The following is a 25,830-nucleotide window of genomic DNA, read 5'->3' as shown; positions in this document are numbered from 1 at the left end:
CTTCTCCTGGCCCTCACTGTTACTTAAACTTGGAATCTAACATTTCTTGTCCCATGGCCCCAGGAGTCTCTGCTCTCCAAGGACACTCTTTTAGAAATAAGCAAGCTAGGGACTTCCCTGGTGGCACAGTGGTTAAGAATCCACCTGCCAATGCAGGGGACAAGGGTTCGAGCCCTGGTCCGGGAAGATCCCACATCTTAGCTGCAGAGCAACTAAGCCAGTGCACCACAACTACTGAAGCCTGCACGCCTAGAGCCCATGCTCCGCAACAGGAGAAGTCACTGCAATGAGAAGCCTGCGCACCGCAACGGAGAGTAGCCCCTGCTCACCGCAACTAGAGAAAGTCCGCACCAGCAATGAAGACTCAGTGCAGCCATAAATTAATTAATTAATTAATTTTAAAAAAATAAAAGAAATAAGCAACCTAAACACAAACCTCAAATCTTTCCCACAGCTCCTCTCAATTGTGTTTAAAGGAAATTTTGAAGTTAGACCCAGATTCAAATGTGAACTCAGCCACTTTCTGGCTGTGTATTTTTTGGGAAAGTTATTTAACTTCACTGAGGTTACTTTCTTATTCTTCAGAAAGGATAATAATACCAACCTCACAGGTATGCTGTGAGAATTAAAGATAATATTTATATGCATTTAGCATAGTTCCTGTTATAATTCTCTCAGTTAGTGATGCTACTATTAACATGTAAATTAAGGAAAGAGATCAATTCATATATATATTGACTGGTCTTGCAATCTGGATAAACCATTTTCACAATATTATAGAAGACAATTTTGGTAAATACATGTGCAGCTTTCATCATGGGCGCTGGCCGATAAGGATATTCATTTACTTATTATGTAACAATTATTTGTTGTCATGTGCAAGCTATTGTGACTTGGTTAGAATTTTAAATCTACATGTATAAAGCATGTATTCTGTGCCAGGTATTGTATAAGCACATTGCATCCATCAGCTCACGTAAATCCCATAGGTCACGATTATCCCTGTTACACAGATGAGAAAACTGAGACTCAAAGAGATCAGGGAACTCACCCAAGACCAGTCCATTGGCTGGAAGTCAGAGTTTTAGGCCAGAGCTACCTGACTGCTCAATAGAGGGACAGGCTCACCATAGCAAAATCGCAAATTCGCATTCTTTAGCTCATGATCTGAGCAAACTCAACCCGAAAAATAGATATGGAGAGAAGTTCCAATTGTAGCCTAAATCCATAGGCCTCAATTTGAAGGAAACTGAGCTGAATTGCAAAAAATGAGGTTTCAACCAGGAGAAAATTCTATTTCAAATTGAAGGTAATAGCTTTAGATTTTTTCAGACTACATCTCTCTAGGACCTTCGTTTATGATGTAGGTAAGGGTGGAAGGAGCTGGGAGATATGAATCTGCCAGTAAAAACGATCTATAGCTGTGCTTCAACAGACCACAAATCTATGCTCCAGGATTCGTAGCAGCTGTTGTCAGAAGGCAAAATGTTCTCTTTTGCAAGCTGTTCACTAGATGTGAATCAAAGTGACTTAGACTCAAGGCTGTCCTTTGGAGAGAGAAGAGGATGGTGAAGAGCCACAAAGTCATTTCACATTATATCAAAGGCCACATGTGTTTCCCATTAAGAAGCAGTCCAGGCAAGTAACACAAGGTAGAGTTGTTCTCTTGGATGGTGGTATGTTGTCTGGCCTCCAGAAAACTCTCATCTACCCTGATTCTATGGGGTCTCTTGGACGCTGACTCTCAGCCTGTGCCCTAACCAGTTCTTTTATCTGAAACTTACCCCTTGCTATTTTCCATCCCCCTAAGTAGTAGACTTCTGCTAAATTCTTCTTCAGAGAGAATTCACCTGCTTCTGTAGTAACGCCCTGACACTAACTCCCTCCTAATTAACGGTCTCTGGTTTTGGACTCTATTTTGTTACTTACTGGCCCTTGCCTGACTCTGGCAAGGCTGACTTCCCACTGTGTTCTAAGACACCATCTCTGGCCTCCATTCCAGACCCAACCTGGATCATCTCTTCGGTTGAAATTAAAGAAATAGGAGAAATGTTTGAAGGAACGGAGATGTACTAACTGGAGAAAAGAAGATCCAAGGAGGCCACTGCAATTGTCTTTAGATAACCTAAAGGCTGCTAAACGGAAGAAAAGTCTAGACTTGTCTGTGGCTCCAGACAGAAACAAATGGGAAAGGCAGCCCTTTGCTCAATATAGAGAATTTTCTAACAACTGTGGTTGTCCAACAATGGAATATGCTGCCCCTATAAGTAATGTGTCCCTATAACTGAAGATATTCAGGCAAACGTTTAATGACCACTTCTTGGGAATGTTGTAGAAGAGACTGGAGAATCAAATAAGAACTGGTCTAAGTACAGCTAAGTCAACCTTTGCAATACTGTGACTTCATATACTGAAATTGTTTTTCTCAGCCAACGGATAACAGTACAACTCTCAAGAAAACCCCCTACTGGTGCAACATTTCCTGAATTATCTCTTCGTTCTCTTTTTCTTTTTATGAAGAGGGTTCAGAATGCTGGGGAGCCCTACACATTTCTAAGGCAGATGTTACTGTGAGAGGGGTGGAAACTCCCATTGCTCTCCCAGACACAAACAAGTGCTTTCAGTGCCCCTTTCAAGAAGGATGGGGCAAGGGAATCCCAAAAGGGTGCTCTGTTAGAATCTCAGGAGAAAGTTCTGGGTATCAAGACCTGAATCCTAGCTATTGTGGGAGAAGGCAGTTTGTGGCCTATTTCCCACCTCCAGTGGAAAATGTTTGTGATTTCAAGTTACCATCATTTAAAATTTCAAAAATATCTTTGCAGCACATAACCTGAGGCTATATTCAGAAACCAATGAAATTCCATGGAAACCATTTACCCTGATTAGTGGATTGCAAGCCTGTCTTAAACAAATGTTCCTTGCTCAGGGAATTTACAACACAGTAGAGACACTTCTCTTAAGTTAGTTACTCAACTTTACTGCTTCCACTCTGACTCAAAACACCAAAGGGGGGCCATGTGGCATTCCTACACCTCAGCCTTTAATATGCTTGCAATGATTCTTTAAGCTGTTGGGCTGAGACATTTTATCACCACAAAGTATCTCCTTAAAGAACTGCCCACTTCCATTTGGTGGAATATTACACAAGCTTTAAACATTATGTTCATAAAGAGTTTATAATAACATGGAACTACACTAATGTTATTTTTGTCAAGTAGACAAAAAGCAACTATGTACAGTTTACAAAGGAACAAAACCTGTGCGTTAAAGACTAGATTTCTGGTCAAGGTGCCACAGTAAGTCCATTCTCCATGCCATGGGCTCTAAACGTACAAAATGACTGATAAACTATAATAAAGAGAAACCAAGAAGGCATAGCTGGTTCAAAAACAAGATAAATACATTTGTATATTTGTGGACTACAGACGGGACAGAAGCGCAAAATGCCATCCTAGGCGGGACTGACAACTTAAGACTGGTGGATTCTGGGCTCAAATATGTCAGCAATAGGTAGGGGTGTGTCTCCTTCAGGGTAAAGGGAAATGGGGTCACAAGCCAGGCTAACTGCTTGAAGTCAGGGACTAGAGTGGCCTCTCTCAACCTCTTTACTGCAGAAGAGGCACAAAAGTAAAAACAGGTCGGGTCAATCTCTGGAGCAAGTGCACTTCCATAGATGTGAGTCCAAGAAGGCCGGTAGAAGCTGCCACCAACTCAACTAAACTCTGCCCCTGTGATGGTGCCACAGTATTCCCAATATCACCCTAATACTAATGCAGGGTCCTAGGCTGCCGTAACAAAGTACCACAAACTGGGTGGCTTAAAACAATAGAAATTGATTCTTTCACAATTCTGGAGGTGAGACACATGCTCCCTCTGAAGGCTCTGGGGAAGAATCTTTCCTTGCCTCATCCAGCTTCCAGTGGCCCCAGATGTCCCATGGCTTATGGCAGCATAACTCCAATCTCTGCCTCAGTCTTCACATAACTGTCTTCTCTTGTGAGTGTGTCTCTGTGTCCAAATGTCCCTCTCCTTTCTCTAAGAAAACATCAGCCCCTGGATGAGGGCCCACCCTCATCCAAGATGACCTCATCTTAACTTGGTTACATCTGCAAAGACCTTATTTCCAAATAAGATCGCAATTACAGGTAATGGGGTTAGGATTCCAACATATCCTCTTAGGGGACACAGTTTTACCCACAAAACACCCTGAGGCAGGAATCCATACAACTGCCTTTATCAGACCTGGCTATGGCTTGGGGACTCAAAGAAATGAATGAAGGAAACTGCAAAACCACGAGAGAAAAATAAACAAAACTAAGATCCCTCCTACTCAAAAAGAGCATAGAAATAAAATTTTCAAAGTGCACGGGAAAATATAATGCCCCAAACGATAGCCAATAAATAAATAACTTGAACACAAATGTACTCCAATATGAAAATGATTTTATAGAAATATCGAAGACTTATTTAAGTACATTAAAGAAGATGGAAGCCAACATGTCCATTAAAAAGTTCAAGGACTTAATAAGCAGCCAAAAATCAAAGAAGAGTAAGAAGCTATGAAAAAGGACCAATTAAGCCTAAAAAGTAAAAATTGTGGTCATTGAAATAAAAATGCCATGACAGGATAAATCTCGGACTGTTCCTAGTTGAAGAGAGAATTCATTCATTAGAAGATAGTCTTGAGGAAGTCACCCAGAATATGACACAGAAAGACAAAATGATTTTTTTTAATTAGGACAGCTCAGAGATTTGGATAAGAGAATGAGAGTCTCCAGTATTTAACTAATAGCAGTCCATAGAATAGAAAATGGAGGCACTGGCAAAGAAGCAATATCTGAAATGATATTTGCTGAGCATTTCAAAGTGAAACAAAGTGAGTTCTCAGAGCAATAATGTCTTCTGATACATAAAAATAAATCCATACTGACAGGACATTAAGGATAGGAAATCATCTCAAAAGGGCCAGAGAGAAGACACAGATTACACACAAATGTGCATGCACTAGCTCTCAAGAGGACTTCCAAGCAGCAGCCATAGATGGCAAAGGACACAGCAGTAGTACCCACAAAGTGCTGAGGGAAAAATAAGCATTAATCTTGGTACGCGGGCCTCTCACTGTTGTGGCCTCTCCCGTTGCGGAGCACAGGCTCTGGACGCACAGGCTCAGCGGCCATGGCTCACGGGCCCAGCAGCTCCGCGGCATGTGGGATCTTCCCGGACCGGGGCACGAACCCGTGTGCCCTGCATCAGCAGGCAGACTCTCAACCACTGCGCCACCAGGGAAGCCCGAGCATTAATCTTGATAGGAGTGTAATGGTGGAAGGTTGAAAAGTGCTTGGCTTCTGGATATATTCTGAAGGTAGAGATAAGGAACTTGTTAATCGTTACCTGTGAGCTGAGAGAAAGAGACCTAATTCTACACTTGATTTTTCCAGCAACCTCCTCCGCTCTCCAGGACATGACGAGGGCTCCTAGACATCTTCCTAATCTAGGCAAGGGCAGCCCCTTCTACGGATCTCTTGGAGGAGAGAGCCTAAGAGACAGACTCAGAGGAAAAAAAAGGCTTAAGAGGTGCAAACTTTGACTTGAGTAACACCATCTGCTAAACGTAAAGGCAAGCATTAGAAGCTGTTTCTATCCCTTTGATTGCTTTTATTTAAACCCACAGAGGTTCCAAAGGAGAACTGCTATCTGAAGTGCCCTGCATAATCTCCTTTTCTCCCCTTTCTCCACTCCCTGCATGATAATCAAATATTTGCCAAGAGGAAGGAGAGAATTTTGCAACAAAATACAATATACTCTTTGAAAGCTGTATCCCTCCCCACGATCCTCTGAAGGATGCCACTGCACACATCTGCTTTATCAAGTCTTTTCATAGGCAGTAATTACTCTAGCGTTAGAGATTTAAAAAACAAAACAAAACAAAACTGACTACGTCCCTATCTGTTTGGGTCCTCAGAGTTTCTTTTTCCTTAGTAAACACCCTGGTTAACTGAGGAAGGGAATCTTTTACTCCAAACCCTAACCAGACCTCAGTAGTATGAACTAAAGTTATATTCTAAAGAAGAAGAAAAAAGTCACACTATCATGTTGTATCTTTTTCATTTGAAAGCATGTTCTAAAATGGATCAGCTAGCCAAAGAGTTTAATATTTCAGGGGAAAAAAAAAAAAGACAAAGAGCCATTCTAGATAAGGGGGAGGGGAGTTTACTTACTATAGGTCGCTGGCAGACTGCCACGCTGTACACGTTTTTACATTTTTAAACAGTACTTACCCAATGCTCTCCTTAATCCCATTAAATGAAAACTTTCTCTAATTTTAAAATTAAATTTCCTGTATTCCCTGATAGGCTTCCAAGTTCTTCTCTCTCCCTCCTCCTCCCTGAGTCCCAGGGTATTTCTACAAGAAGGGGGGTATTAGACTCCTGGACAGATTCTATTCGGCATAATTGCCCTTGGCCTTGCTTTACCCCCCTGGGCTTTTCCATTGGGCACAGATTGTTCCCTTACTTCCTATCCTGAAGTAGTGGCAGTATTGCCCTAAAGCTCATGGCTTGCAGCTGTGAGGCTGTGACCATTCCACCTGCCACGGTGGGGCATGCTTCAGTCATGTACTCTTCAATAATGCAAGCATTGTACTCCAAAATTCTTTAATCACTCACCCCAAACATAAGTAGATTTTGAGCACACAACTTCAACATGCATATATTTATTTATAAACTATTCCCTCGCACTACTATACACATAACTTACATAATTTTATAAAATATAATGAAAAACAGAAATTAAATAAATATTGCTCTACTATGTTATATTTTAATAATAGAACAAAATGATTAAATTATTATTAATAATATTTTAGTGCAAACAAAGGGACTGAGTATCTGGCATTACTTGAAAATTTTGGTGATACTGCAATTCGATTATGTGTTTTTCAGTTCTGGGTATTTGGCATCCAGATATATAAAGCTAATTTATTGCCAGAAAGATGCCTTCCACAGATACATACCAGTGGAAGAAAGGCATCATTGGCTATACTTATATAGCCATGCTTATTAATTATAGTATTAATTATGCAAAGGTTTCGATTAAAATTCAGCTGGTAAGTTTCCATCTTCCCTTATGCCACTCATTTTTGCTTGCCAACTAATTGGAAGATGCTACATTTTTATGTTTCACAAATGGGTTAAAAATCCACTGAAACTCTAGACTTTCAAGCAGGTTAGAAAATTCTCTTTTTAATGTTATTTAATATGCAGATATAAAAGTTTTTGTAGACAAAACATGTAATCATTTTTGGAGACAAAGACATACCACATACAATCTAGTTTCTACACTTGCCTCTTTAAGAATATAAAAAAAGAATGTCTATATGTGTATAACTGAGTCAGTCTGCCGTACAGCAGAGATTGGCACAACATTATAAATCAACTCTACTTCAATAAATAAATAAATAAACTTGCATCTTTAAAACTCTCCATGGCAAGAATTTCTTTTGAAAATAGGTTATTTCTTATTTATTTTCAAAATATCACAGTTATCCGAAGGGACAGATTAAATGTATTGATATTTTCAAAAATATCTCTTAGGTAGCATTTTAGTGAGGGCCACTTGAAATAAATTTGAAATCCTTGTGATTTTGTAAAAATCAAACAAAGAAAAACATTAGCAACTTATCTTTACATTTGATAACAAAAAATTTGTAATAAGATTATTGTTGAAACTCTGTATAGTACAAGATATGGACATTCACCATCTCAATAAAAAATGTTAAATTTCTAGTGTTGTGTTAATCAAGGTTTTCCAGAGAAACAGAACCTATAAAATATATTTAGAGAGAGAGAGAGAAAGAGATTTATTTTAAGAAAATGGCTCACACAATTGTGGAGGCTGGAAAGCCCATAGAGCAAGCAGCAGGCTGGATATTCAGGTAAGGGTTGATGTTACAATCTTGAGTCTAAATTCTAGGCCTGAAATTCATGCAGGATTGTAGGTTGGAGTCTTCAGGCAGAATTCCTTCTTCTTTAGAAAACCTTAGTCGTTCTTAAGGCCTTCTACTGATTGGATGAGGCCCACCCACATTATGGAGGGCAATCTGCTTTACTCAAAGTCTATTAATTTAAATATTAATCACAACTAAAAAATGACCTTCACAGCAACATCTACACAGGTGTTTGACCAAGCAACTGGGCACCATAGCCTAGCCAAATTGATACATAAAATTAATCATTACATGTGTAGAAGTCTTTTTATTTTATATAAATACATATGTGTATACATATAATTTTATAAAATTAAACAATTTGATGCAACACCTAGCATTAATATGCATTCTGTGGCCATACATGGGAAGGAAATTAAGGTCACCATTGTTGAATGTCTGCATTGAGGGGTTTCCACCCTCACTTGGGGTACCATGACTGCCATTTGTGACCCATGAAGTGAGACTCTATGACCTAAGTGTGCAGTGCCAACCCATGTATTAAATGTAATTAAAACTTGCTTTCCGTCTTAATTTTTTAGATAAAAAAATAAAACAAAAATTGAACTGTTTTCTTACTACATGTCCATCTGGAATTCTTTGGTCTGAAGCTTTAGGAACTGATGAGGAAGAAGGTTTCAGAGCAATGATTTTTAGAACACTAAAAGATCACCTAAAAATTGTGTTAATAATCCATATTTCTAGGTGAGAGCCACTGAAACCTTTACTCAGTAGAAGGGGGTAAAATCCAGGGATCTGTGTTTTAAACCATCACCCGAGGGATTCTGATCTAAGTGTTCGTTCCAGGCATCACCACTGGCCTGTTCTGTCACATACCAAACACTCAGCTACAAGCACTGGTTGACTGTCCACCGAGGACCAGGCGCTCTGCCCAAGAATATGATGAATTCCTTACCCCCCAAAGGCACAGATTGAGACTAGTCTCAAAGAACTAATTTTGTTGGATTCTTATCTTTTGAAAAGTATTGATACAAGCCATTATTTTCAAAGCCAGTGAATATCTTCTGTCTGTAAGTCTATAAGGCGGCAATTGTTTAGTAAAAATATTTCTCACTTCTGCACCCTGCAGCAGGGGGTCAGAGAAAGTGCCCTGACTGAGGACAGAAAACCCAGCTTCCGGTTACAGTTCTGCCACCAACTACCAATGTGACCTTGAACAAGTTATTAAATCTTTCTATATCTTGGCTTCCCTAAATATAAAGTGAGTGGGTTGGATTACATTATTTGTATTAGTCAAACATTCTGTGACTCTGCCTGTACCTGGGAAATCAGTGTAGGTCTTTCTTCCTAACAAAAGCAAGGTCCATATTCAAATAATTTTAAAAAAGACAGATGTCTTCAGTACTTTTCATTCACTGAATTAAATTTCATCCAATTGATATAAATGAACAGGCCAGTGTTGCACCTCCGTCCTATTTCAATAGTGGTCCCATTCTCCAGAGATCAACCATATCTCAACTAAGTCAAAGAAGGATAAAGTGGAAAAGTGAAAACAACCCAAGACCAACCTAATTTGCCAGCCTAAGGCATATGTTTGCTCTGAGTCTGTCCCATGCTAAAATAAATGAACTTTATCAATTGCATGGGGGGAGAAAAATCACCCAAACTAGTTGTTTAACATCCTAGAAATAAAGCAAACCGCTCATACATTAAATTTATTTTTAATAAAAATAATTTTTCACTGATGGACTCATTTTACCATTATGCACATGCATTTTAATCTTTCTTCTGTTATCTGTATAATAATATAAAACTCTCCATTTAGATAAGGATTCATCAGGCAGTCTCTGCGTTCACAAGCTGTAGCCCAGGGCGAAATTGTAAAGTAAGTGATTTGTCTCCAACGGCACTCCAGTTTTCATCACTTCCAACAAGAACTATTATTATTGAAATAAATATAACATGTCTGATTAGTTCTTTAGATTATATGAGGCAGTTTCATATACATCATTTCATGAGGTCCTCAACCACCCTGAGAGTTATGCAGAGGAGATATTATCTCCATTTTACAAATAAGAAAACTAAGTTACAGAGAAGTGAAATGACTTACTAAAGTTGTATAGTAAAAAGCAGCAATTTGCAACCTGCACACAGGTTCCCTGACTCCAAGATTTAAGGGGGTCCCATGATAATGGCGCCCTGGTCGACTAGTGCACCTACCTGTCACCTGCAGCTTTTATCCAGGTGTGAGACCTTGTCTCCACATCTACACTCACCTCTCCTTAGTCCCATTCCTTATAGGCCTTCTTCCTGAGGCCATATAACTAAGTGAATTCTTACTAAAATGTTAATGGATGCCACTGAGTTTGTGTTTTCCACCTCCTTCTAGATAATACAGAAATAATCTAAGAGATGTCTAAAGGCAGTGCCTTAAATCAAAGAGTGTATTCTAATGGTGGGGAACAACCAGGCCAGTTAGGAGGTGGAAAGTGAGCATATTTTGGATCAAGAGAGCTCTTGCTACTGTTTGAGTATAGTCACAAAGGCGCATGGCATGCCCGAATGCTCTCTCATGAAGGCAGACCTACAAGGCAAAGAACAGTACAGATAACACCACTCAAATCCCACCTCAATGTAAGTCAACAATTACCGAGTGCCAACTACTTATATGGCAATGACCCACGTAATATTGAAAGTCAGGTAGCTAAAGAGTAAGACCCTTAATCAGCTATAGCCAGAGAGCCCGCAAAGAGAGACAAAAAATGGCAGGCCTTTCCCTTGAGGCCCCTGGAAAAGAAATAATTAGTGGTAGCATTCAGCAGAGAACGCCAGAGGAAAGGAGCTTCCTTTGAACAGAATTGATTTGATAAAGCTCCACTACTTAAAATACCAACTTTAAGCAATGGTAGACCAAAAGGCTGAGAATTAACTTCCCATAGCAATAAAGATCCCAATACGAAAAGAGCCTGATCCAAATATCACAAGACATGCAGAAGAGGGTCTGTAGAACTTGGACCCCAAAGAAAAGAAATCGAGACTTGGAACAGGGACAGACCCAACTGTCTGTCTTTCACCAGATTCACAGTGAGAAGGGGTTGGAAATTTATATCAAGCTTTCACTATGATTGTTGTACCTGATGATGCCTAAGTTAATAGACAGTAAACTGTATATATTTTCTATTACATGGCATAGAATTCAATCTATCTCAATTTTCTCTTTAGATGCCTTTATAAGGCATCCCTGTATTAAAGAAGCCTTTTAAGCAACTGATATGTTTAAGTTATTGACATGTCCCTGGACTGGGTGGATATTATCTGGCTATTATAGCTCAGAATTGAAGACCTAAAAAGACTTGAACAGACACCTCACAAAAGAGAACATCAAAATAGCCAAAACACATATAAAAAGATGCTCAACTTCATCAGTCATCAGAGGAAAAAAAAACATTAAAACCACAATGAGACACAACAACACACTCCCCAGAATGGCTAAAATGTAAAAGACTGACTATGCCAAGTGCCGACAAGAATGTGGAGCAACTGGAACTCTCTTACCTTGCTGATGGGAGAGAGAATCAATACATCCACTTGGGAGAAAGTCTTGTAGAACCTACTAAAACTAAACATACATAAGTCCCTTGACCCAGCAACTCTCCTGGATATAACCCTTACGGAAATGAATGCTTTTGACCACCAAAGCACATACATGTGCAAGGATGTTCATAGCATCTTTATTTGTAAGAGCCAAAGCTTAGAAGCAATCCAAACATTCATTAAAAAGTAAAAAATGTAAATAAATTGCAGTATATTTATACAATGGAACACTACTCAGCAATAAAAAGTAACAAACCCTACTGATAAATGGAGCAACATGGATAAATCTCACAGATACAATGTTGAGTGGAAAATGTCAGAGTGTATACTATATAATTCGATTATATGAAGTTCAAAAATAGGCAAAACTAATCGATAATGATGGAAGTCAGGATAGTAGATGCCTGAGGGTGGAGAAGGGGGTTACTGACTGACTGGGAGGGGTCCAAGGAAGACCTTTTAAATTCTGATCATGTTCTGTACTCCTTCATCTAGATGGTGGATGAGAGGGTGGGTATATATGCATACATAAGTAAAAATTAGTCAAGCTATACATTTAAGATTTGTGCACTTTCAGCACGTAAGATGGACAAAACCAGATGAGAACACCCTTAATAAATGTGCCCCTGACTGGGTTTTCCTAGTCCAGGTAGGTCTCATGCCCCTGTCCTCAAAATGCCTACAATCTAATCATAGGTGGGGGAAGGGATGAGTTCACTGTTGCACTACATTGGATTGCAATACGTAAAAGGAAGGCTGCAAAAGAGAGTAATTGCACAGGAAAGCCTTCAGAGGGTGGAACATTGCAGCTGGGCCCTGAATGATGAGTAGAATTTAACCAGCAGGGATGGCAGGGTTGGGGGGGCAGTGCATTCCAAGCAGTGAGCGTGCAGCATAAGCAAAAATGTGGAGATGAAAATGTAAATGGCTTCCTCTGAAGGGAAAAAAATGTAATTTGTTGTGACAGAAGCATAGACTGTAAGGGCAATGAGAGGGGTGTAGGAAGGAGAAATGTGGATTAGGGATGGACATGATGGGTCTTGAATGCTACGGTTAGATATTTTGGACTTGGAGCATGAAGCTAAGAGTTGGTGTCTGGAGACACTATGGAATGAAGACAAGGAATACAGGTAGACCAGTACAGGAAAGGAAGTACCTAATTCAGCTCCAAACCAGCTTTTTCAAACCAAAAAAGTCACCCATTTCTAAGACCCAGAAGTTTGCCCTGAAGCATGCACAATTTTCCGACCCACCCCAAACCTCCATAGCATGCTAAGACTCTCCCTAAGCCAGTTTTCTGGAAGCAACAAGTCTGGCTCTGAAAGTGATATCTTTGACTCCAATATATGCCCAAGATTCTGGACCCAGTGAAATGAACTATCAAATACAAAATTAGCCTCATGGGGTTAACATCAGACCTGGTTGAAGCCCCAGTTCTCAGTGCTCTCATTAACTATGTCTATGCAGAGAAAAATAAACAAAGATGCTTTTAGCAATTCAGCCCAAATGCTGCTCCGAAGCCAGGAGTTGTTTACATTGAGAAGAACAGACTGCTTCTACAGCACATTTGAGCAATTTCTCTTGTTCAAAGTATACCGTATTCAGAGTTGCAGCACGTAGTAATTAGCATGCTCTTTTAATACGTGCTTTATTAAAAAAAATTTCAGCAGTAGCAATTTTCTAACATTGGCCAATAAGTCTTTATTCATAGGGAAAAAATACAGATTTCCAGCTTTAATAAAACTTTGAGAATTATTTACTGATATTTTTGGTAACTAAATTATAATCATAATTTGTTATCATATAGTTCTTTTCATATCAACATAGTTAAAACCTATTAAAACTGTGGCAGAAGTTAAGCTCATTTATGAACCAGAGATACTTTTCTATGAAATACATCATGAAAACCGTTAACTAAAAAAATACATAACATGAAGCTAAGGCTCCAAGAGTTTAAAAGTGACCCACAATCACACAGCTAGTAAGAAAAGAAGCTGGGATTTTGACCCCAGATTTCTCAACGCAGACCTGACTCTCATTCTATCCTGGCCCCCCTCCAAAGGCAGCACACAGAGGTTATCAGCGGTATGGTCAGTGGGCCTAGAACTAATGTTAGCTAAAGATGCCTGAGGCAAAATGACAAGCTACAAAGGTCATCTTCCGTCTCCTTGCTCCTCGGGGCTCCCTTTCTTCTTGCTTCCAGGTTCTGTTCTGAAAGTTCCTCCAGGTTCTGTTCTGGCACTATCTAAAGCCACATTAAAGATCTCTCTTTGGGACTTCCCTGGTGGCGCAGTGGTTAAGAATCCACCTGCCAATGCGGGATTGGTTCGAGCCCTGGTCCGGGAAGATCCCACATGCCGCGGAGCAACTAAGCCCGTGCGCCACAACTACTGAGCCCACATGCCACAACTACTGAAGCCCGCGTGCCTAGAGCCCGCATGCTCCACAACAAGAGAAGCCACCGCAATGAGAAGCCCACGCACTGCAACAAAGAGTAGCCCCTGCTTGCTGCGACTAGAGAAAGCCCGTGTGCAGGAACGAAGACCCAACACAGCCAAAAATAAATAATAAATAAATAATTTATATTTAAAAAAAAAAGATCTCTCTTTAATGGAGATGCCATTAAAGCCAGCTCTCGAGGGGGGAGTCTCTGGTGTACATACAGTGAGTGCAACATGGGGCCAGGGACACATAACAGGGCCATCATAGGGTAGAGGTTCAATTGCTCTTCCTTGCCCTTGCTTAAAGTCTGTACCTTCTTCTCCAGTGTAGTGACTCTCCTGTGAATAACTCCACTATAGTACAAATCACCCTACCACGGTTTAGTTGACCATCTTCCCCAACAGAATCCACTTGCCAATGCAGGATTGGTTCGAGCCCTGGTCCGGGAAGATCCCACATGCTTTTAAACTGTTCCAAAAACAGTTTAAAAGAGGGGAAAAAAGTCTAGCTTACTGCATTTCCCCTTTCCAGCCTCTCCTTTCTTCTCAATTATCACCCTCTTGTCGGAAATACAAGTGCAGCTGTCCACAATACATGAGCTTACATGCCGTGGGATCCTAACAATATATTCTCTTTAGAAAGCATGTTGCACAAAGAAAAACACACAGCTTAATGCCCCAGAACTTCTAAATCAGCAAAGAGAACGAGAGAGGGGGTGAGAGAGGGAGCTGAACAGGGAGCAAGAGAGCAGGGAGAAGAGTGCGGGTCAGAGAACATCAACTCTGCTCAGGTGACCCTGTCTTCATCCCGAGGCCCAAACACACAGGACTTCATATCCCACCAAATAACTCACTCACACTAGGGGTATTAGCAAATAATGTGAATTTTACTGCAGAATTCATGGGGGGCAGGGAGAGAGGTGGGAAGGGGTGGATGGGAGAGTTTACATCATGTACCCCAAGCCCACACTTCAGGCATTCGACAAGCCTCTCTGCCATACCATACTATATATTTTTATAAATGTGTATATACATCTTTTTTTCTTTTCTGATCCCAGGACCCCTACCACCACCGCAGTCCTAGTATCTTTCCTCCTTTCCAGAGCAATATGGCTTTACCCAAACCTTTCCAAACATGTACACCACCCTGCACAAACACTTAGCAAAGGGCCCTCCAGTACCAAGATTCGCTCTCTCTAGGATCATAGGAGATTAAAAATAGCATTTTTCTCCTATAACTGATAGACAGACAATAGCTTAAGTAATTATGGAAAAGGGACAGACACTGGCATTTTCAAGCGCTTATGCTTGAATATGCTGGTGTTGTTACATATGCCTTGCCCAGTGGCAGTACTTAAGGTTCTTACACTTGGTGAAATGTATACAACAGAGGACAGATATACCATCCCCGTTTCCATTGCCCAAGTGGAATTTCCATCTCCAACCCTCTGAGATGTGGAATATGTCTACAATGAGAAAGTAAGTAGCGCTAATTTAAAGAAGGGTGTTGACATGACAGAGAGATTAGGAATGCACCGTGAGGTCCAGCCAGCTCTGGCCATCTTTTGAGGCTTCAAGATAATTCGGGATATTAGATGTGAAATGTTCAGTAAAAGAAATGAAAATGGCTGGGGAGCTGGACAGGAAGGAGATGTCATATCAAAATCTATCCTTTTCCAATGGCAAACAAGGTTTTTTTTTTGTTGTTGGCTCCAAATGACAACTAATTCCTTCCACTTAAAGAAATTCTATAATTTGCCCGCGACCATCCTCCACGTCAACATTTGGCGTAGCCGGGGAAACACGGAGAAGAAAACACTGCAGTGTTGGCAGGCGGGGCAGCAGCTGAGACTCCAGGGCCACAGACAGAATGACCTAATTTGCAGAAGGCTTTGGTGGACAGGAATAAAGACTGGTTCTCTGAAAGCTGGGAAGGGACATTTAGCCTTGGAGAGTAAAGATTATTTTATCAGGAAATAAATCAGAGGGCTGTACAATGACCACTTTTTTCCAGTCACATCTTGGTGATGAGGGTGTGTATTCAGACCACAGGAATCTCAAAACCAGCCGTCCTCCCCATTAGCTCTCTGGGACACCAGGCACATGGCTGGTGAAAGCCCCAGACAACAGCATTCTTTGAGTTTTCACTTCATGCCTTTATGAGCATGTGTGGTTTCTTTCATTTGTGTTTGTATTTGGCATTTGTTTGTTTGTTGGTTGGTTGGTTGGTTTGGACAGTCTCATTTGGAGGCTGGTGGTTGCCGTCCTTCCCTCTGGGAAGTGGCTGCCAAGGCACCGAGTGTCTGCCATGCCCTGCTTCAGCCCCTCTGGCCAGCCGCCAGGTCTGAGGTGATGGCTGGTGCTTCTGCTGGCCCAGCACACAAAATACCAAATTCCAGTGGGCACCAGGGAAGCAAGGAGAGGGGCACTTAGAGGCAGGGGTGAGACAGGAGTCTACCAACCTGTCAAGCAGTCCCCAGGGAAGAGGCAAGTGTCTGTCACAGAGATGTCCATTGAGAGTAAAAAGACTTAGGCTAGTGAAAATATCAGAGACAGGGAACACCTTACTCTCGTTGCCAGTCAATACGTCCTTTTGAATAAAAGTAACCCGCGCTCTTATGGAGGGGAGGGGGAAGTGGAGCTTGGGGTCCTAGTGGACATTTGTAAAAAGACAAAGGGGAGAGACAGAACTGCCAACGCAGTTGGACGTCTTCCCTCCTGTGGCCCAGAGGTGTGTCCCACTTCAAAACCTGAAATAAACTCGAACACCCCACCTTCAGAGAAAACGGAGTTATTTTTTAAAAATAACGCAGGCTTTCACTTTGAAGCTATTTCAAAAGCCTAAGATATAATTTAGTTTTGAGGGGGGAAAGCTACCAGAAAAGGAAAAGAAGTAGAAACACAAGTTGTAACAACAACAACAACAAAACAAAAATAAAGTCCTAGAATTAAATTTTGCAACCAAAACATAGGCCTTTGGGTTTCTCATCAATCACAGCTCTGTGTTGCTGTTTTGGTGAATAGATTTCTGAATTTTATTTTGAATGGTATAATTTTCAGATTAAGATTTTAAAAGAAGTACAGGCTCAAAGGGGGAAAGAAAAAAAAGGAAACTACTCCACACAACTACTTCAGACAAGTGAGGGCGTAGACACAGATGCGCCTAAAAGAATGTTTCTTCAAATTTTCCACTATCCCCTCTGCTCTTTGCACCCTCTGCAGTCTGTAAATTCTCTCTGCTCAGAGAGCTGGGCCTGTCTGCATATTATCAGAGATAACATCAGGTCAGCGCTTCAATTACCAAATCCCTGTTTTCAGAGACTTAACACAGGTATAAAATGTGTTTGGGGCTCAAACATGGCAGATAACATCTCAAGCCAGCAGTTAATTCTCTAAAATGTTTTTCAAGGGCAAACATCTTCTAACTGCTTATTTTCTGATCCCATAGTGCAAATAAACACAAGGTCATACATTAAAATTATCCATAGCATGTCCCAGAGCCAGCAGGCCCTGACTAATTGGATCCTGAGAAAGCCGTATGTAGAACAATGCTACTTTTCAAATGGGGCATTCTTTGTAGGGAAACATTCAACATGGAGACGAGGGTGGTAGGGGAAGGGGAAAGCTGTTATTATGAAACTTTTCTTGCAGTGTGTTTCTGGAATATCAAGAAGAAACCTGAAAGGAAAAGGAAAAAATAACTTCTTCATTTATCCTCCTCTAAAAGCTCTATAAAGTGTTTGTATTCATGTCTAGAGCTGACTGATTTTTTTCCTTTTTTTTTCTTCCAGCTTTATTGAGATATAATCAGCATTTAATACCTTTGTATGGTGACACATTATAACTAGAATTATGGTGATCATTTTGAAATGTATAGAAATATCGAATCACTATGTTGTGTAACTGGAACTAACATAATGTTGTAGATCAATTATACTTCAAAAACAAACAAACAAACTTATAGAAAAAGAGATCAGATTTGTGGCTACGGGGGTCAGAGGGTGGAGGGACGGGGGAACTGGATGGTGGTCAAAAATTACAAACTTCCATTTGTAAGATAAATGAGTACTGGGGATGTAATATACAACATGATCAAGGTAACTAACACTGCTGTATGTTATATGTGGAAGTTGTTAATAGAGCTGTCTGATTTTTAAAAGCACAGAATATGATATTATGATCATGTACCACCTTTATGCTGGGCATTCATCCTGGGGGCTTGGGTGACTAAAAGACAGAAGGCATGGCCACTGGCATCATGGTATCAGGTTAAGGATATGGAACAAATAAAAAGACAAGGGAAAGTATGTGGTGGTATCAGCCACATACTAAATATACTGGCAGTAAGTGGAGGGGGTAGAAAGACTAGAAATGGCCTAGTAGGCCAGATTTGCTAAATGGGGTTATTAGCGTGAACTTTAGAGCCAGGCTACCTGGGATTAAACCTGACCCTGCCTTGGGCAAGTTACTTAATCTCTGTGTCTCAGTTTCCTCATCTGTCAAATGAGGTTAAATATAATACTGGCCCTGTTGGAGCAGCGCCTGGCACACAGAAGCACTAAAGGTATAAACTGGTCTATTATTATAAGAGAGAGGTTTACGCTGGAGAAAACTGAAATGAAGGGAAGGGAGGTGACTGAACTGCTCTGCTCCTCTATTTTTTCTTCTTGAGTCTTCAGTGTTCCATAATCTGTTGCCTAAGATTCCTAGAAGATTATGGACAGTTCCCACTCCCCATTTGCAGATCCTATCAGTTGCCTGAGGAGAGGACAGCTGGATTCAAGGCTTCTTCTCCTCCACTTGTGTTGCCCTCCCTGATTCAGACCTGCAAGGGAGGGGTGACGTAGCTCACCAAACACCCTAGTTCCGCTATTCCCCTGTTTCCAAGCGTGACACGCACCAGTCCAGATTCTTTCAGATGCAAGTAGCAAAACTCAAACTCAAACCAGCTTTTGAGGAAGAATGGATTTGTAGGAAGGGTGCCGGGGAACCCCCATATGGGAAGTTGGGAAAGTGGGGACAGGATCCGCTCTGGGGGCCTCGGGCCTCAACCGGTCAGGATTTTCTTCACTTCCGGTTTGCTTCTCTGTGCCATTGGCTTTGTTCCTTCAGTCTGGCTTTCTCAGGAGGCAGGAACCAGGGCCACCAGCAAGCAGCTCCTGGCTCACTTCTTCCTATTTTGTCACGAGAGAGAAAAGGGGCCTTATTTTCTTAGTTTCAAGCTGCAAAATCCCAGAGGATGACTCTGGTTGGTCTTGGATCACATGTCCAACCTTCTGCTACTCCCTGTGGAAGTGAGGATGAGATACTGTGTTTGGGCCAGCCGTCTTCCCTAGAACAACTTCTGTGGCCAGGTACGTTGGGTCCAATAAGAACATGCCAGCTCTCATCACATTCAGACATGTTAGGGTTGGGGTTGGTAGAAGCTGTTCCCCAAAACAATGAAGTGCTGTTACGTAAGGACAAATTGGTGCTGAGAGGACGGATATCTTCAACATTACAGATTGACATTGTGGAGATGGTACTTTTACAGATAAGATTTGGCAGAACTGAGTAAAATATGTTGTTACCTGCTTTCACAGATTCTTCATCCCTCATCCTTCATGATAAATCAATCCCTTCTTATACACACTACTGTATTTAAAATAGATAACCAACAAGGACGCACTGTAGAGCACAGGGAACTCTACTCAATATTCTATAATAACCTAAATGGGAAAAGAATTTGAAAAAGAATAGATACATGTATATGTATAACTGAATCACATAGCTGTACACCTGAAACTAACACAACACTGTAAATCAACTATACTCCAATATAAAATACAAACTTTTGAAAAATAAAATAAAATCAATCAATCCCTTCTTTTTATTTCATAAAGGCAAAATGCACCTGTGCAGGGACACCACATCACACAATTCTAAAGGTCTCCATTCACTTTATATTCTGGAAGGTAGAACATAGAGTCAGTCCCTTGGAGATCTCTCAGTGCCTTGTACATGGTGGCTTCTCAATAAAGCCTTGCTGCCTGAACTTAGGAGTGAATGACTACAATGTAATTTTCTTTCTCAAATGCAACAGTGAAATTGTAAAACACATCAATCGTACACCTAGGTTAAAATACAAGTGCTGGGGCTTCCCTCGTGGCGCAGTGTTTGAGAGTCCGCCTGCCGATGCAGGGGACACGGGTTCATGCCCCGGTCCGGGAAGATCCCACATGCCACGGAGCGGCTGGGCCCGTGAGCCATGGCCGCTGAGGCTGCGCGTCCGGAGCCTGTTGCTCCGCAACGGGAGAGGCCACAACAGTGAGAGGCCCGCGTACCGCAAAAAAAAAAAAAAAAAAAAAAAAAAAAATACAAGTGCTTTTGCTCTTGCTGAAGGCAAGCTATTTTATCAATGTAAACCCCAATTACACCCTTTTTAAGATACAAAAATAATAATACCTCTCTCAGAGGACCGTCATAAAGAGTTAACCAACATAACAAACATGACAGTGAATACATATTGCTCAGGACGCTGTTTTCCTATTAACTTTGTCCTTTTTGTTTTTTACTTCACAACTGCCTCAACCCCTTGAGGGAAAAAAAAGGTAGCATCTTAGTACTGAAAGAGGAATTTAAAATAATTTAGTTCAATGTTCTCATGTGCAAATCACTGACTCCTCATAGGCTGTAGAATGTATTTTCCGGGGCCTTTGAGAACTACGCAAAGATTTTTACTTTTATTTGCTTCCCTTTCAAGAATTATGTCAAAAATTAATATAAGCATATTCTGGGTAAATTCAATGACCATCTTAAAAGCAAGTACTGCCACCAAGCTCCTACTAACACTTAGGATTTTTTTTGATGATAAATAACTGTCTAAGGGAGGCTAAACAAATTTTTATTCAAATCTTATTTATAGATTGACAGATGAATAGATAGACAGACATAGATTTGGACATATTATATATCATCTGAGTGCCTGCTTTGTGGCAAGCTCTCTGTTGGGATGTGAACTCAACTCATCCTTTCCACAGCACTCCAGATAGTGTTATTACCCAGGTTCAGATTTATGAGGAAACTGAGGTTTCAGCAAATTTAAGCAATTCGTCCAGGGCTTCAAAGCCAGAGAGTGGGGAGTCAGGACAAGCCTCATTATAGCTACTGTCAGAAAACCCTTCCTCCTTCATGGCACAGAATCAGCTCTGTGCCCCTTCAAAGCTCTCCAGCTATTTCTCTTCCCCAAAGTTTTTTTTCTCAGCCTTTCAAAATCTTATCTAACACAAAGAAGAAACTTACAGTAAAGAAAACAGAGAAAAAGAGTCGTGTCTGTGTTTGTGTGTGTGTGTGTGTGTGTGTCCCTACTGGACAGATTATTAAATGAATGAATATGGATGGATGGATGGATGGATGGATGGATGGACAGATGGATGGGTGTATGGAAGTCTTCTCTGCCAGCCTCTACTTCTTATCATTTAGGTTGTTTTCTACTTTTCTCTCCAGGATTCCTAATCCAGTAACGAACACCTAGAATTACCTGTTTGACTTAAAATTACTTACAAAAATGGAGAGACTTACATGAATTAGTAACTTAGACACGAAGTACTGTTAAAAAATGCTTTAGAAGGTTGGCAATAACTACCACATCTAGAACGGAACAAAGAATTTTCAAAGAAGACTAGCGTTTCCTAATATATCTTACAGTTTAGCATGATAGCAATAAATGTGTTCATGCATGTTTTCTGTTTCATCCTCACATCAAAGCCTGCAAAACAGATATTATTACCCCCAGATATTCTTATTCCTTATTTTCAAACAAGGAAACTGAGACTCAGAATAAATAACCTGCCCTAGGCTGTATATCTAATATTTGACATAGGCAGGATTTAAACTGGTTCTGCCTGGCTGTAGAACCCATGCCCTCCCTCCCTCCCTCCCTCCCTCCCTTCCTTCCTTCCATTATTCCTCCCTTCCCTTCCTTCCTTCCTTCCTCCTTCCCTTCCTTCCTTCCTTCCTTCCTTTCTTTCTTCCTTTCTTCCTTTTTCTTTCTTTCTTTCTTTCTGTATTGTGGTAAGAATACATAACTTGAGATCTATTCTTTTAACAAATTTTTCAGTGTACAATACAGTATTGTTAACCATAGGCACAGAGTTGTACAGCAGTCTCTAGAACTTACTCATCTTGTGTAACTGATGCTTTGTACCCATTGAACAGCTCCTCATTTCCCTCTCCGCTCAACTCCTGGTAACCACCAATCTACTCTTTCTTGATTATTTTAGGTATTTCATATAAGTGGGATCATGTAGTTTTTGTCCTCTGTGACCAGCTTATTTCATGTAGTAGAATGTCCTCCATGGTAATTCACATTGTTGCATATGACAAGATTGGCTCCTTTTTTTTTAAGGCCGACTAATATCCTATTGTATGAATTCACCCCATTTTCTTTATCCCTCGATGGACATTTAGTTGTTTCCATGTCTTAGAGATTATGAATAATGCTGCAATGAACATGAGAGTACAGATATCTCTTTGAGATCCTGATTTCAGTTCTTTCAGATATATATCCAGGAGTGGGATTGCTAGATCATATGTTGGTTCTATTTTTAATTTTTTGATGAACCTCCATACTGCTTTCCATAGCAGCCGCATCGTGTTACAGTCCCACCAACGGTGTACAATCTATTTTAACATCAAATTTGCCTTTTGTCTGAATCACCACTTTTGTCTATCGAATTTATATAAAGTTCAGTTCTCTCACAAAGAAAGTCAAAGATTATTCTGCGTCCACAAGACCAGTAAATTGGATGATAAATCACAGCACAGGCTACAGGTGAAGTTCCAACTCTCAAGGAACTTTTCTTCTGGAAAAATAGAGTGAGTCATATCAGCTTACAGAAGTTAAATTCCTGCTTCAGAGGAAGCACAATTTGAAAACTATTGGCCAAACTTCTTACTGAAGCAAAAGGGCTTTCATGTTTCAACCTCTCCCTTCCTCCCAAGCTCCATCTTTTGATATTCTTCAACCTGTACTCAGTGTTCCAAAAACTGTTTTTATTTCCCCAAACACTCCATACTGATCTATGATTCTGTGCCTTTCCTTATTCTGTTAACTCTGCCTAGAACAAGCTTACCACACACCACACAACCTATATTTCTTGTCTACCTGGAAAACTTCCAGAGAACCCAAAGAGATGAGTCTGTGAAACTTTCCAGACTCTCCACTTCCCCGACTCATCACAGGGACATCCTTTCTCTGCACTACCTCTAAGTCTTGAACATCTTGTGTAGAGCTAATTATGATGTTCTGTAATAATTTTTTACACACTTGTCCACTCTGCTGGACTGTGGGTACTTTGAGGACGATACCGGATTTTATTTTTACTGATATTCCCCTGTAGTGTAAGGGCCTGACATTAAGCTTTATGATCGCCAAGTCTTCCAGTTCAAAGACATCCATCTCAAAGAAACACACTGCCAGTCATATGACACATGTACTAGCAAACCAACTGGACAAAGAACTAGGCCATCCCCACCATGAAGTTCCCTTTTTAAAAGCCCTTGGTAACCTAGATAACTGACCACTTGAATGATCCCACTTCTCCCTTCCCACTCCCCAATTCTCACTCTTATGTTTTAAATTCGCCAATGAAGAGTGAACCTGCTAAACCCTAGACACCCCACCCTCAGACATTAATAAAGGCAGGGCCCCAGATCTGCACGCTCCCTTTGGACCCACACCCTCACTATGTGACTCTTGGGTGTGCCATGTACCCTCCAGGACCTGTGAGTAATAAATTTTGTTCTTTGAAGTTCCCTGCTGGTTGTTGCTGAAATGCATCCCACAATCATAATAAGAATCACAAGGGCTGGTCCAGCCACAACATTGGTCCCAGTGCGGGGAATATCCACAGGGGCTCAACACAAGTGGTACAGACCCTGGCGAGGGCCTCGGGCATTCCTAGCTGATAGCATCACTGTGAATAGGCTGGGACTGACACAACATGCCCCACAGTAAAGACCACTAATGATGTTTAATACATGACATTAGATTAAATCAAACTGAATTGATTGAAAAACAACTGAAAAGGTATAAACCTGAGATTTTCACGACTTCAGTTCCTTCTCATTTCTTTTGTTTTAGTGTTTGTCTCCTATGCACACCTATTTATATTCTGGAGAGCTTACCTCTGGGTAAGTTGTGCTTACAGGTGGTCCTTCCTTCTCTGTTCTCTTCCTTCATCCAACAAGCATTGATTCCTACTGTGTCCAGACACTGTTCTGAGCTAGGACAGAAAGATGGGTGAGCCAAGACGCCTGCTTTAAAGAATCCTGAGGCAAAATGGACGGATCATTGCCATGTAAGAAATACAACAAAGTGCCTTGAGGGGTCAGAGAAGAAAGAAAACATCCAAAGGGAAGAGTCAGAAAACACTATCCAGAGGAAAGGGTGTTTGAATGAGGCCTTGGGTTTTGAAAGAATATATGTGTTCTCTAAATTCCTCTCAAAACAAGATTTTTTTAAATTTAATTTAATTTTTTTTTTTATACAGCAGGCTCTTATTAGTCATCCATTTTATACACATCAGTGTATATATGTCAATCCCTATCTCCCAATTCATCACACCACCACCTCCACACCCTGCTTCTTTTCCCCCTTGGTGTCCATACGTTTGTTCTCTATATCTGTGTCTCTATTTCTGCCCTGAAAACCTGTTCATCTGTACCATTTTTCTAGGTTCCACATATATGCGTTAATATATGATATTTGTTTTTCTCTTTCTGACTTACTTCACTCTCTATGACAGACCCATCCACATCTCTACAATGACCCAATTTCGCTCCTTTTCATGGCTGAGTAATATTTCATTGTATATATGTACCACATCTTCTTTATCCATTTGTCTGTCGATGGGCATTTAGGTTGCTTCCATGACCTGGCTATTGTAAATAGTGCTGCAATGAACATTGGGATGCATGTGTCTTTTTGAATTATGGTTTTCTCTGGGTATATGCCCAGTAGTGGGATTACTGGGTCATATGGTAATTCTATTTTTAGTTTTTTAAGGAACCTCCATACTGTTCTCCATAGTAGCTGTATCAATTTACATTCCCACCAGCAGTGCAAGAGGGTTCCCTTTTCTCCACACCCTCTCCAGCATTTGTTGTTTGTAGATATTCTGATGATGCCCATTCTAACTGGTGTGAGGTGATACCTCATTGTAGTTTTGATTTGCATTGCTCTAATAATTAGTGATGTTGTGGAGCTTTTCATGTGCATCTTGGCCATCTGTATGTCTTCTTCGGAGAAATGTCTATTTAGGTCTTCTGCCCATTTCTGGATTGGGTTGTTTGTTTCTTTAATATTGAGCTGCATGAGCTGTTTATATATTTTGGAGATTAATCCTTGGTCCACTGATTCATTTGCAAATATTTTCTCCCATTCTGAGGGTTGTCTTTTCATCTTGTTTATGGTCTCCTCTACTGTGTAAAGGCTTTTAAGTTTCATTAAGTCCCATTTGTTTATTTTTGTTTTTATTTCCATTACTCTAGGAGGTGGATCAAAAAAGATCTTGCTGTGATTTATGTAAAAGAGTGTTCTCCCTATGTTTTCCTCTAAGAATTTTATAGTGTCCAGTCTTACATTTAGGTCTCTAATCCATTTTGAGTTTATTTTTGTGTATGGTGTTAGGGAGTGTTCTAATTTCATTCTTTTACATGTAGCTGTCCAGTTTTCCCAGCACCACTTATTGAAGAGACTGTCTTTTCTCCATTGTATATCCTTGCCTCCTTTGTCATAGATTAGTTGACCATAGCTATGTGGGTTTATCTCTGGGCTTTCTATCTTGTTCCATTGATCTATATTTCTGT

Source organism: Delphinapterus leucas, chromosome 17 (genome assembly GCF_059928025.1).
Source record: "Delphinapterus leucas isolate spDelLeu-1000000601 "Yukka" chromosome 17, BTC_Dleu_Yukka2, whole genome shotgun sequence".
Classification (NCBI taxonomy): Eukaryota; Metazoa; Chordata; class Mammalia; order Artiodactyla; family Monodontidae; genus Delphinapterus; species Delphinapterus leucas.
This window is presented reverse-complemented; position numbering follows the sequence as displayed.